Below are 12,875 nucleotides of genomic sequence, written 5' to 3' on the forward strand. Positions count from 1 at the left end.
ATTTCAGCTAAATATTTATTTAAGCGAATACTAAGGATGGGGGAATAGTGCTGTTCCCCTCAGGAACTGAAGTCTCATGCTGGAACCATTTCTCCTCCTTGCTCTGTGCTAAAATTAGGAAAGGGGGAAAGACCAATACAAGGCCATCTACTCGTTTCTCAAATTGTCCAAAGCATCCCCACGAGCCTCATCACCCTCACTCCAGCCATGGCAATCCTGAGTTTCCACAGAACAAGATGAATGACCCTCCTTTGTTTCCAAAGAAAAGCTGTGATAAACCAAAACCGTTCTTACAGTTTCTTCTTGGCTGATTCTGAGGGGCCTCAGCTGGCAGAGCTGGGAGGGGTCTGGTCTTTCAGCGACTGCAGCCTGGACCTCCACGCGCAGCTGGAGATGCACCACCGCGGCCACTGCCAGGCTACCCCCCGGGTCCATCAGGTGTCCGCCCTTCCCTGACCTCAAGTGACGCGACCCAAATCCAGCTCCTGTGCATGGAGGTGCCTCTCTGCTCCCCGGGCCCAGGCCCTGGTGCCCTGACCCTGCAATGGCCTCTGTCCCCACTGCTCCCTTTCCTTTTTTCAGCTCCCCAGGGTGCTGCACAGGAGGACACCCTCCCCCCCCCCCCAGCTGGCAGCTTGCCATGCCGCTCACAAATCCCAGAGGCAGGTAACGTGGCTGTGCCCCAGGCCACCGCCTCCACCTCAGACAGGCCAAGCTCAGCACTAAAATTTTCTCTAGAAAGAATTCGGTATTTTTAAAAATGGCAAAATCAGAGCTTTGCTGGACTTTGAAATGCTTATTTTGCAATTTGGTATTTTTATTATAATTATTGTAATTTCAGTATTTTGAGATACCAGTTAGCTTATTTGGGCTCAGATAATTCTCAGAATTTGCTTTCTAAGGGCTGCCAAAGATAAGAAGCCTTCAAAAAAGGATCATTTTCAAGAGAGTTCTCCCAATTAAAACTCCTTACCCGACTGTCTTCAGTGCATGAAAACTTCTCCTCCTCTGGAAACTTCTCTCCCTCGTTTCTCCCTTCTTCCAGCCAAGACTTGAACTGAGTCCAGACTCTGGCTTCAGGGAATTCAGAGCCAAGGAGAGGGACAGGTATTGTCTCCTTTGTCTAACTTCAAGCCTCTCCAACCCACCTTCCAAGTGCTGCCAGTCAACCCCACCTCTCCCCCAGGCGAAGTCCCTCTCCGCTCTCCAACCCACTCCAGTAAAGGCTGGCCCTCAGCGTGGTACCAAACCCTCAGAGACCCTCAGAGACCAGCTGCTGCTTCCGCCTGCCCCTTCCCCCACCGCAGCAACACCAGGCTGCTTGCTGCCCGCCCCTAAACGGCCCTGCTCTCTTGAGCCTAAGTGCCGGGGATGTCCCAGCCCTCTACGGCCCTGTCCTGGGAAATCCACGTCCATCCTTCAGTCTCATCCCCATCGTGTCCTCCTCTCCTAAGTCTTCCCTGACCCCCTCGTTCTCCTATACGACCACTGCACCTTGTCCCGGACACCAGCCCTGCTGCCTCCCCAGTCTACAGCCCTGGCTACGAGGGCAGCCTGCCCTGGCCATGTTTCATATCCAAGACAGGCCATCTGGCCAAAGCGGATTCTAGGAGAGCCAGTCCATAACTAGAAGCATCCTATGGACTATCCTGGAGTGAAAAACCATAAGCTGGGCCAATCAGACTTACTCATTTATTTATTTGTTCCCTCTCTAGCATCTGAACTGGGGAATCAAGCAGGCAGCAGCAGGAGCCGGAATCACCCATCATGTGAAACCATGTAGTTGAGTCCATCTGCACAGCAGAGGTTCTCACTGATACGTAAACTCACGTGAGGAGTGTACTGGGTTTCCATTGCCGCCACAACTAATTACCACAAGCTTAGGGGCTGAAAACAACACGAATGTATTACCTTACTGTTCCATAGGTCCAAAGTCTGGCATGGGTCTCACTGGGCTGCGTGGCTTTCTGAAGGCTCCAGGGGAGAAGCTGTTTCCTTGTCCAGCGTCTAGAGGCTGCCTCTGTCCCTTGACTCGTGGCCCCTTCGTTTATCTTCAAAGCCAGCAACGTTGCCTCTCTCCGACTCTTCGTAACCGTATCTCTTTCTGATCCCACTCAGGAAAGGTTCTCTGCTTTTAAGAACTCATGTGATTAGACTGCCCCCCTCCCAAGAAAATCCAGGATAATCTCCCTCTCTGCAGGTCCCTAACCGTACTCACACCTGTAGGGTCCCTTCTGGCATGTAAGGTAACCTATTTACTGCTTCCAGGGATTGGGGTGTGGATGTCTTTGGGGAGCCATCATCTTGTCTAGCCCAGGAGCTTGCTAAAACGCACACTGCCAGGCCCGCCCCACAACGGTGCTAATCCAGGAGGTTTTTCTGGGAAACCCCAGACAGCTCTGAAGCAGCTGGTGTGCAGACCAGCCTTAGAAAAACACGAATACACACAAGTCAGCCAGGAAATGAGGGGGCTATGGCGAGGGGAGGGGGAGGCAGGCATCCTTAGAGTCACTGCGGGTTCCTTCCAGGCCCTGGAACCTGATGTCTCACAAAGTCCACAGAGTGGCCAGGGCTCACCCCAGCTCTGGAGAAGCTGGGTGTCCCCTGAACTCCTGTTCCTGGTCACCTGTGAGAGCCCTGCTTGAGGGAAGCCTCACAAATCCCCCGTCTGCTGAGTTCCATTAGCACCTGCGACGTATCATCTCGCCTCTCCACCGGAATCTAACACATCTGTGGACAGTATCTGTGTCTTTTCCCCTTTGTGTTCCCAGGGCCTGGGGCATAACGGGGCTCAAGAAGTATCTGTTAAGTAAGCACACGAATTAGTGATTTGCGGGCCGTGCGGGTGGGAAGAGCTATGTAAGAAGCATGAGAGAAGTCCCCTGGAGTGGGTGATTTTAATCGGGAGGGCCCAGGCCTTTGAGCTGGGTCTAAGAAGAGGGCTCAGGTTGGAAGAGGGGAAGGATTCCAGGCAGGGGAAGATCAGGAACAAAAAACCACAGAGAAGGCAACAGCAAGGCCTGGGCAGGACCAGGGAAGTGGCTGGTGTGACCTCACGGGGGAAGATGGAGAGACAGCGCCAGAACTTGACCCAAGCTGTAGGAAGAGGCCTCTGGCAGCTTTACATAAGAGGGTGGCGAAGGTGGAGGAGATCCTGGAGTGAGCAGATCAGGACTAGGACAGGGACAGCCTGGTGAGAAGAGGCAGAGATAAGCGAAGAGATCAGGATGACCAGAGGAAGAAGCCCAAGACTGTGGCTCACTGTGCCAGCTGCAAGGGCAGGGACATAAAGATGGTGCTGACACTTGGGGGGCGGTGGTGCCACGGTCAAGGATCGGTGGGGGAGGGGGCAGCACTGGACAAAGGGGAATGTGAGGAGCTGCCTCTGTCCCGGAGACTGGAGGCGGTGGTGGGGGTGAGCGTGTCACGGGAAGGTGACCCAGGTCGGATCCTCGGAGACCCCCACACTACACGGCAGGAGGAGGTGGGGGAGGAGAGGTCGGGGAAAGACGAGAACTGGGAAGGAGAACTTCAGTCATGGGAGGATTATTTCAAAAGAACGAGGTCAACTTTCCCAAATGCCCCAGAGAAGGAAAACACAGGACCTGATTTGGTGTGGTTTCTGCAGCGCTGGGCGCCAGAGCCCTCCCCCAAGGCTGCAGACTGCCTGCGAAGCAAGCAGGCAGCGGGGCCACAGAGTCACTTCCACTCAGTAGTGGGCTCTCGTGCAAACATGCACTGGCTCACCTAGCAGTGCCTTCAAGTTAAATCACCCTCCACCCCAAACCTCTGCTGTCACACAGGGGATGGCTGCACAGAGGGCCTAGGCAGTCGGGGTCTAGGACAGCCTCAGGGAGATGTCTGCAGCACCAGAATATCAGAGCAATTCCGGTATTCCCAAGGGTGCAAGCCTGACACAGAGGAAGAGGAGTGAGAGGGCGGAGCAGGAACAGGGGCCGTCTCAACCGATACGGACCTCTTCCCCCAACAATCCTGGAAAGATGCAGGCCCCAGCCTTCAGAGGTTCACATCTGGAGAAAAGGAGGTCCCAGGACTGACTGAGATCAAAGTGCATGAGCCTGGTAGAACGAAGGCTCAAAACAGAAATTTACTTGAATGAAGGGAAAATAGAGAAGGTGGTATTTCTTTCCCTCCTGAGCTGTGCGTTGAGATTCACACCTCCTCCACATGTTTGGGAAAAGTTAGTCCTCTGCCTGGCACAGACTCTGCCATCTGAATAATCTGCTCAAATAGCTCTGGAAAAATCTTTTCTGGTAGAATGAGTTTCTGAGATTAGCTTTTCCCCCAATAGCCAGGAACACAAGCATATACACTCTGCTGCCTTCTGCTCAGAAGGGCAGCCCTGCAGGAGAAAAGTGTCTCTTGGGTTTAGAAAAGCTTTGGTTATCGGCCCCGTCTAGGCGGAATGTGACAGACTGGAGGGCAGGTGTCCTCTAAGCATACCAAGCACAGGGCTGCCCCAAAGCAGGAATCAGAAATGCTGGCATCCTCAAAAACCCTCATTGTGTTCCAAAGGCTTCTGTGCCTCAACCATCCATGCTTTGGCTCAGAAAGTCACCCTGGAAAACATCAACCTACCCCTGGGGAGATCCAGGGTTTCCAAAATAACTTAATACACAAAGGGCTTCTGAAAGATTTTTGTTCACTTAAAAACAGACACAAACATTTTACTGAAATATGTATTTCTACATAAACAACTCTTTTACAACAAAATCAGATAAAATCCACAAAGGTATACAAGTCTTTAAAGGAAAATATTTTTTCCCTTAAGTATAAAAAGATGACTTGCCAAATAACATCGTACTGAAACACATAAAGCAAAAACCGTTAGAAACACAAGAGAAACAGACAGAAACACAGCAGTAGTGGGAGACTAACACACTTTCCTCAGTCTTCAAATGAATCAAGTGAGCAAAGATTAAAGGCCCACAATATTATAATTAATAAGGTCAAATCAATACATGTAGGTTGAATTGTGTTCCCATCAGAGAATATACCATCTTTTTCAGTTTCCTGGGAATATTTACTAAAATGAACAATTTATTAAGTCCCAAGAAAACATCAATAAACTCTAAAATGCAGAAGCTTGTACAGGCCATACCCTCTTTGACAGCAAGGCAGTAAAACTAGAAATTTATAACAAATGTTAAAAAACAACGAAAAGTATCAAACTACCTAGAAATTTAAAAGTATAATTTCAAATAACTTCAGAAAAAAATAAAGTCAAATCTGAAATAAAGTCAAATCTGAAATTACAAATTATTTATAACTTAGAATATCATACCTAAGAATTTAAGGGATATGGATAAAGAAATAGAAGAAAAGTCATATAGCCTTATGATTGCTAGCAAATGTATCTACTATAAACAAGAAAAGGTTAAAATGGCATTCAACTTGAGAAGGTGAAAAAAATAATGAAATAAAGGAAATTAATAATAATGAAAACAAACCAAAAAAAAAATCATAAAATGGTAAAACAATAAACTAAGATATAAGTCCCAGAGTTGGTTCTTTGAAAAGGCCAATAAAATAGGCTAATTCTGAAAAACTAATCAATAAAAAGGGAAAGCACAGACATGACATTATGGATGAGAGAAGAGAATACAGTAACTCCATGTGAGCAAATTTGAAAATCTTAACAGAGTCATCATATAGGAAATTTAAATTGCCAAAAACTTACAGAATAGGAAGAAAGTTTAAAGAAGCTAATGAGCATGGAATAAGATTGAAAAAGTTGTCAAAGAATTATTTCCTAAAAAGGCACTAGACTTGGACAGATTTATACATGTTACAAAAACTTCGAGGAGCAAAAACTTCTAAATATTAAACTGTTTAAGGGCATAGAAAAAAGAGAGCACGTTTCCCAAGTTTTTTTTTTTTTAAAGAAGCTAACACAAACCTAACACCAATACCCGACAAAGACAGCAGAAAAAACTATACAACTATCCATCTTAACATAAACAAAATTCCAAAATAATATGAGCAAACCAAATCCAGAGTATTTTTCTTATTTTAAAGCTCTTATTTTCATCATACAAGTAATACAAGAACCGTGTAGAAAAATCAGAAAATACAGATAAGAACACAAAATAAAAATCTACCATAAACCAACTCATCATAAATAACCACTGTTAACACTGAGTGGAGATATATCCTGGAAGAACAATATATCATGACTAAATAAAATTTTTCTAGAAATGTAGAGAGGGTTTAACATTAGCAAATCTATTAAAATGATTCTTATTAATTCATGATAAAAACCATTCGATCATTTTGACAGATGTGAAAAAAGGCATTTAATAAAATTACAACACCCATTACTGATAAAACGTTCAGCAAACTAAGAAGAGAAGTGTATGACTTTAATATATAAATTCAAATATTAAGAATACCTTATATTAAGAGGCAAATGTGTACTTCTGGAGAAACAGTAGCGGTTTCTCCTCTAGAGTGGAGAAACACTATATTCTCGCCAAGTAAAAAGTGTATATAAAGAAGAATGTACAATATCAGCACAATTTATAGACGTGTTATTTAACATTGTCCTAAGATTGCTGGTCAATGTGATAAGGAAGTGAAATAAGATAATTAAAAATATGGAGGTAAAATTATCACAACTCAGAACTTCTTATCTACCTGAAAAAGCAGAAGAATTATTAACAATAAAACTATTAAAATGAAAGGAAATTCAGTAATTGGCTAGTTACAGAATAAATAAGTAACCAACTGCCAAGTTAAACAAGCCAGCAAACAATGACACCACTCTCTATGCAGAGTTAAGAAGAATGAGGTAGATTGATATGTACTGACAGGAAGATGTCCAAGATCTATCGCCAAGTGAGAAATGCAAGCAGTAGAAGGGTGGTATCATACGGTCAAAATGCTAAAACCTATTTTAGGAAAAAAAACTGAGGACTATGCATCAACTATTGACTTTATCTTGGGGCAGAGGAATTTTAATTATGGACAACTTTCAATTTCTAGATTATGTTTTTTCATAATGTTTACATTTCCACAACTTACAACATTTTAAGTCAGAAAAATCAGTGGACTTAATTTTTTTATAAAGTATTATTTTATTTTGGTGGGAGGAGGTAATTAAGTTTATTTATTTCTGGAGGAGATACTGGGGATTGAACCCAGGATCTTTTATATGCTAAGCATGCACTCTACCACTTGAGCTATACCCTCCTCCCAATTTTTTTTTAAAAAAAGTAATGGTATACCTTTATACTAACAAGCAGCTAGAAAATATAATGGACAAAACAACTCATTTACCATAGTAACCACAACTACAAAAAATTACCTATACTATAAAAAATACACTGAGGGACATAATACTTTATAAATTTACTTAAATGAAAGGTTAAATATTACAAAGATGTTAATTCTCCCTATAGTAACCTATGCATTTTACACAATCCAATTTCCAATTCTTCTAAACATTACAAAATGATCTTGAATTTCTTTTGGAAAGATTAATATACAAAAAGTACTAGGACATTTTTGAAGAAGTTTAATTAATGGGGACATTTAGTCTAAATCTGTGATGATCAAACAATGTGGTACCAGCGCCAGAATGTGCAAACAGACCACAAGAGAAAGTTCAGAAGCATGCTTAACAATATATAAGAATTGCGTATGTAGTGAAAATGGCATTTTGTAACAGTAGAGAAAGGATAGATTTCCCAATAAATGATTCTGGGGTAGTTTCAAAAATAAATTCCACCTGGATCACAGATTTAATTGTTTAAAAGAAACAATGAAAGTATAAGAATAAAATACTGGTGAAAATTAATACAATCTTGGAATCAAAATTGCAAAGATAAGCAAAGGTAGCAACCATAAAAGGCAGATTTGACTAAAAAATTTTTTTAAATGTCTGAACATTTTTTTAAAAAGCCATACATGCAACTTAAAAGAAAATAATGTTTATGGGAAAAAAAATTCTTAGAAATCAATGAGACAGCTAAACACCTTGTAAGAAAACTGGCCAGAGCAGATAACTAGGTAAACTAGAAAAGAATAAAGTCTAATAAATATTTTTGCTAGTGCACTTTAATCAAAAAAATGCCAATAAAAGATGCCTATCAAAACTAGCCCTCCAGTTCCCATGGTAACACCAGCGTGAAAGAGGGAGTCCGACATTCTCACACATTGCTGGTGGGAGTTTAATTTGGTATCATCTTCCTGGAAGGCAATTTGAGTCAATATATATTAAAAGTCCTCAAAATATATATTAAAAGTCCTTTTTTATTGTTGGTCAGAATAAAAATATGTTATGCTGCAGTAACAAATTAACCCTGACATCCCAGTGGTGTAATCCTGAACGTTTATCCTTTACTCACACTACGTCCATGCAGGTGGGTGGGTAGGTCAGGATATCATGACAGGAGATGCAGTCACTCAGGGACCCAGGCTGACAGAAGCTCCACCCCTGGGATGTCACCATCTCTGGGGCCAGGCGACAGACTGGAGACCTTCACAGGGGCATCTCACAGTCTTAGCCTGGACGTTTCATACGTCACGTCAACTCACACTTCATTGGCCAGAATTAGTAACAGGAACCTGCATGACTATAGGGCCTGGAAAGTGGCGTCTCCTGTGCACTCAGGAGGGAGAGGGGACAGAGCAGCATGTGTTACCGCCCATCACACTTTTGAAACAGCAAGTCCAATTTTAGAAAATGATCCTAAGTAAATATTCTGAAAAGTTCACAAAGATGTTAGACGAATGGATTTCATCACATCCTTGAGCACAACAGTAAAAAACTGTAAACAACTTAAGTGTCCAAGGAATAACCAACATAGATGTTAAAAATGATGCAATTACATATTTACTATCATAGAAATATATTCACAATAGAGTGTTTAAGGACAAAAATGCAAGTTATAAAACATTTATGTATCATATGATTATATCTCTTGAAAGAAGTAATAAAACACATAGAGATGCATAGAAAAAAGTCTGAAAAGATATATACCAAAATGTTAACAGTGGTTATAATAAGATGGAGTAATAACAGGTGATTTTTTTCCTATCACTCATCTGCAGTTTCTTTTTTTTTTTAAAAAAGTATATATTACTTATGCGCGAAAAAGGCTTTTAAAAAGGAAAAAAACCCCAGTATTCTTGGGAGAGGCCACTTATCCACCTCATACTAATCATTAAATTCTTACATTTGATGCAAGAAATGCCTAATTGTCTGTCACACTGTAAGACACTGCTACAACGATTTAATGAAGTCAGGACTTTATATTAAAAGCAGTACAATAGGGGAAGAACAGTAACACGTTCCCCACAGCGGCATATCATCGGACCTGTCAATCATCTGCCAAACGTCCAAACAGCCTGGACTCCACCGTGGTTTCTTTGCGCTCCTGCCAGGTGCACCGGGGGTCTGTGGCTGGGGGGCCACTCTTCACAAGGCTCTGCATTCGTCAAAGAGAGTAGGGCACTGTACAACTCTGCTCAGAACAAAAGACCCCCACGTTCTTCTCAGAAACGGATTCCAGAACACACAGCATCACCACCAGGGTGATTTAAGACTCCTCTTAGCTACATATATTTTTTACTGAAAACTCTTCCTTGTTGTTTCTCCCGCCTCCCACTGCTTCTCCCCCAACACACACACACACACACACACACACACACACACTGTCTCTCTCTCTCTCTCCAAAGTTCACTAGACCATTCCATCCAGCTGCCAAATTCTTACCAGTCACCTTCTTGCCTGGCTGGTGTTTAAAGAGGAAGTGGAAACCTCATATTCTTGAGATAGGTGTACAGAAAATACATGTAAAATGACACACGTTTCCACACAGGATTCCTTCTCCATGCCGTCACCCCCCACCATCCCCAGAATATACAATATTTGGCGGGGGGGGAACCGGGTACTCAGAAATTAGGATCCTTTTAAACCATGCATGTCATCTAAAAATATATATGGATGTTGATTTGCAAGCTTCTAGTTTAAATCACTGCTTCAAAATTCAGTGGTGTTTCAAGTGAAAAAAGAATCATAGCTTTTAGAAGGACGACCAGCACAAACCGTCACTTTTAGTGATGAGCAGAGGGCAATGGCTGGCTCTCTCACAGGACAGCCTCTGCCAAGTGCCTCTGCTAAGTCCCATCACGGCCGCCTGCTTTCTAAAAGTGTACCAGGCCACACGACACATCCCACAATAAGGTCCCTGGCACGCCCTGGGGTTGGCTGTCATCCAAAGTTGCCCCTGATTTCTATAAAAAAGCAGTCTGTTCTATAGAAAAGGAGTCTTTTCAAAACAGGCAGATCGTGATGCCCCCAGGCAGCACATTAAGTATATTCCACCCTTCATTCGATGTTATACGGCAAATGCAGTACATACCAGCCAGGCGTCGGCCAACCACCACCCAGGCTGTGGCCGTGGGCTGCGCGAGTCTAGAGACATCCATGAGGAGTCTGCAGGACAGAGACCAACCGCCCACTGTGGACAGTCAGTCCTCCCGGGGGTCGGTCAGGTCCCACTCATCTGCTCTGACCAGTGGCTGGCCTGCTCCCTCCCCAGGGCTGGCTCTGGTCTGGGAGGAGGGTGGGCCGGGACAGGCGACCCCCATGCCCCCACCAGAACTCTGCTTACTGCTCTGTCATCGCGGGGCCTCCTGTTTCTTTTAAAGAAACTGCTGTGTCTCCTCAAAAACCATCAAAGAAAGAACTCAAAAGTGTTCACGTTTCATCACTCTGGCCTCTCAGAGCACTGACATTACTTTAACCAACAGTTTCTTGGAAGGATCCCTGCAAAACCAGAACCATTCAAAAGTGGAACCAACTGTTGTAGTGAATGTAAATGCCCTTCTGATTCACTCATTTACACGCTGTCATTTGCTGTGGATATATGTTAACATAGTGTAACTGCAAGGTGCTTTTATCAGGATACAAGAGAATCTTTTTTTCTTGGCACCCAAAGGTCACCCAAGGGAGAAGAGCGCATGGCTCACAGAGCTAGATCAGGGTCCAGGAGACCTGGATGCAGCCACACTGCTGCTCCTTAGCTGGGTGACCCTGGATGTGTCCCTTCCGTCTCTGCTTCCTCTGCAAAATGGGGAGTGATCTCTGCCCTGTGCTCTCACCTCAACCAGGTCTAAAGTGGCAGCGTGAAGGACAGTGTGGAACGGACGTAGCACCGTGTGGACGCTGGCTTTCTTTCAAGGCCTGACCGCACCATCCCTGCCTGTCACTCGGGTGGTTTTCTCTTCCCTGGGCACCAGGAAGACTTCATCTCCCCTGGTCACTTTCAACTGTGCAATGCATCCAGGGGGTCTTTACTTAGAATGAAAATTATCTTTAAGTGTCATTATAGGTAAAGGATTCCAAATTTTATTTTGCTTCTTTTAGACCTCAGGTTTCACAGAGACAGGAGGAAAAAAAGGCTAATCAAGGTCCAGGCAACCAGTCTTGGAGATGTCAAACAAGGAATCATCACCTGGAAGTGGAAATGCAGTCCTGGCTCTAAATCCTCCAGCAGCACAACGTGGCCGGGATGTTTGTGAGTGAAAGGTTTACACTCTGCCGGCGCTAGACGTCAGATAAGGACAACCAAAGGGCACCAGTGCTGAGACTGGAGCTGGACGTCCTAACAACCCAGGGCAGGGTAAACTGGCTCCAGGGAAACGGGGCGAACTCAGCGGTCACCCTTGTTATACCCGGTCTCCCCGCACAGCGCCAGGGGCTGTCAGGCAGGGCCAGTCTCTCCGCTGACTGCCTAGGTTGTCCCGGGCCATGTTTTTTCTTTTTAAGTAAATGAAGAAACATTAAGCTCTTTAGAGAAAAAAGCAGGAGGAACTGAAAGGCTTTTGTCAAGTTGTGCTTTCCCTGCTGAGCCCAACTTAGCTCCCCCTTTAGAGGAATCCCCACTGCTCTTAGCTCCTGGGCTGCAGGACTTAGAGCTGGCTGGGCCGCGCAGTGCGGGGATCTCAGCTCCTCACCCATCACCTACAAGGGCTCACCAAGCTCTTGCCCGGTCGGTGGGTGGGAGTCACGGGTCCTGACCGCACAGGGACACCGCGGCCCACCGTGGTAACGGCCCTGCTGCCGCCAGCGTTTTCTACAGTCTCTGCTAAGGAACGTGCAAGTGGCTCTGACAAGTCTGTCCTCCCCTGAATGTGCCCCCTGAGCAGGCGCCAGTCAGTCAGGACGGTTCCTTCTGGATCAGTAAGCCACCTAACAGACAAGGTGGTGGGCCTCCAAGGACCCAAGCTGAGGCTTCAGAACTGCAGCACCCACTGCTCCCGGGCGGCGCCTCGCCCAGTCTGCTGACAGGGGGACTGCTGGGCTGTGGGGCCGACTGGCGGCCAGCCCAGCTGTCTGGTCTCCTGGCCAGCAGGGAGCTGCTACCGCTGTCCTGCTCTGGGGAGAGGGCAGGAGTGCCCGGTCTCAAATCACCAGGAGGGCTGACCGCACTTTCCACTGCCACCTGCCACCGGCCCCGTGCACTCCACCGAAGCTGCCCCACTCAGCCTGCAGGTCTCCCCTTCGTGCCCCGGAGCCCGGGCTCACCAGCCCTCCTTCTTTCCCTGTCCCAAATAAGACCTCCCTGAACAGGGAGACGGTCTCAGCCACACGAAGGAGAGCAGCAGGACTTGTAAAGTTGCCTTGGGGTCTAGGTCTCAATACCCCTCCCTAGGCTATTTTATTGTTTATCTAAATTCAGCAGGGAGAGATTCTAACATGTGGGAAAATCCTTCCAGAGGGGACGTTCTCTCGGTGGTTCTCAAAGCAGGTAATGGGGCATCAAAGCCTCTCCCTCCTCCAAAGGCATTTAGAAATGCCTATGGCCAGGGATTCAGACCATCTTGTATGTGGCAAACCAAATGCT

The 12,875-nt window shown here is 45.4% G+C and overlaps 1 protein-coding gene across 2 annotated transcripts in view; it reads right to left on the reverse strand.

Annotated features, from left to right (window-relative positions):
- Nucleotides 1–4,686: 4,686 nt before the first annotated feature.
- The window catches only part of HOMER2 (homer scaffold protein 2), a 113,070-nt gene continuing 104,881 nt past the window's right edge, over nt 4,687–12,875 (reverse strand). The window contains exon 10 of one of the 2 annotated variants that reach the window (XM_074354099.1): nt 4,687–9,488. The gene's annotated coding sequence lies outside the window, so the exon portion shown is untranslated. The remainder of the gene's footprint in view (nt 9,489–12,875) is intronic. The other variant, XM_074354098.1, reaches the window with a different exon arrangement.

The sequence above is a fragment of the Camelus bactrianus genome, chromosome 27 (assembly GCF_048773025.1).
Source record: "Camelus bactrianus isolate YW-2024 breed Bactrian camel chromosome 27, ASM4877302v1, whole genome shotgun sequence".
Lineage (NCBI taxonomy): Eukaryota > Metazoa > Chordata > Mammalia > Artiodactyla > Camelidae > Camelus > Camelus bactrianus.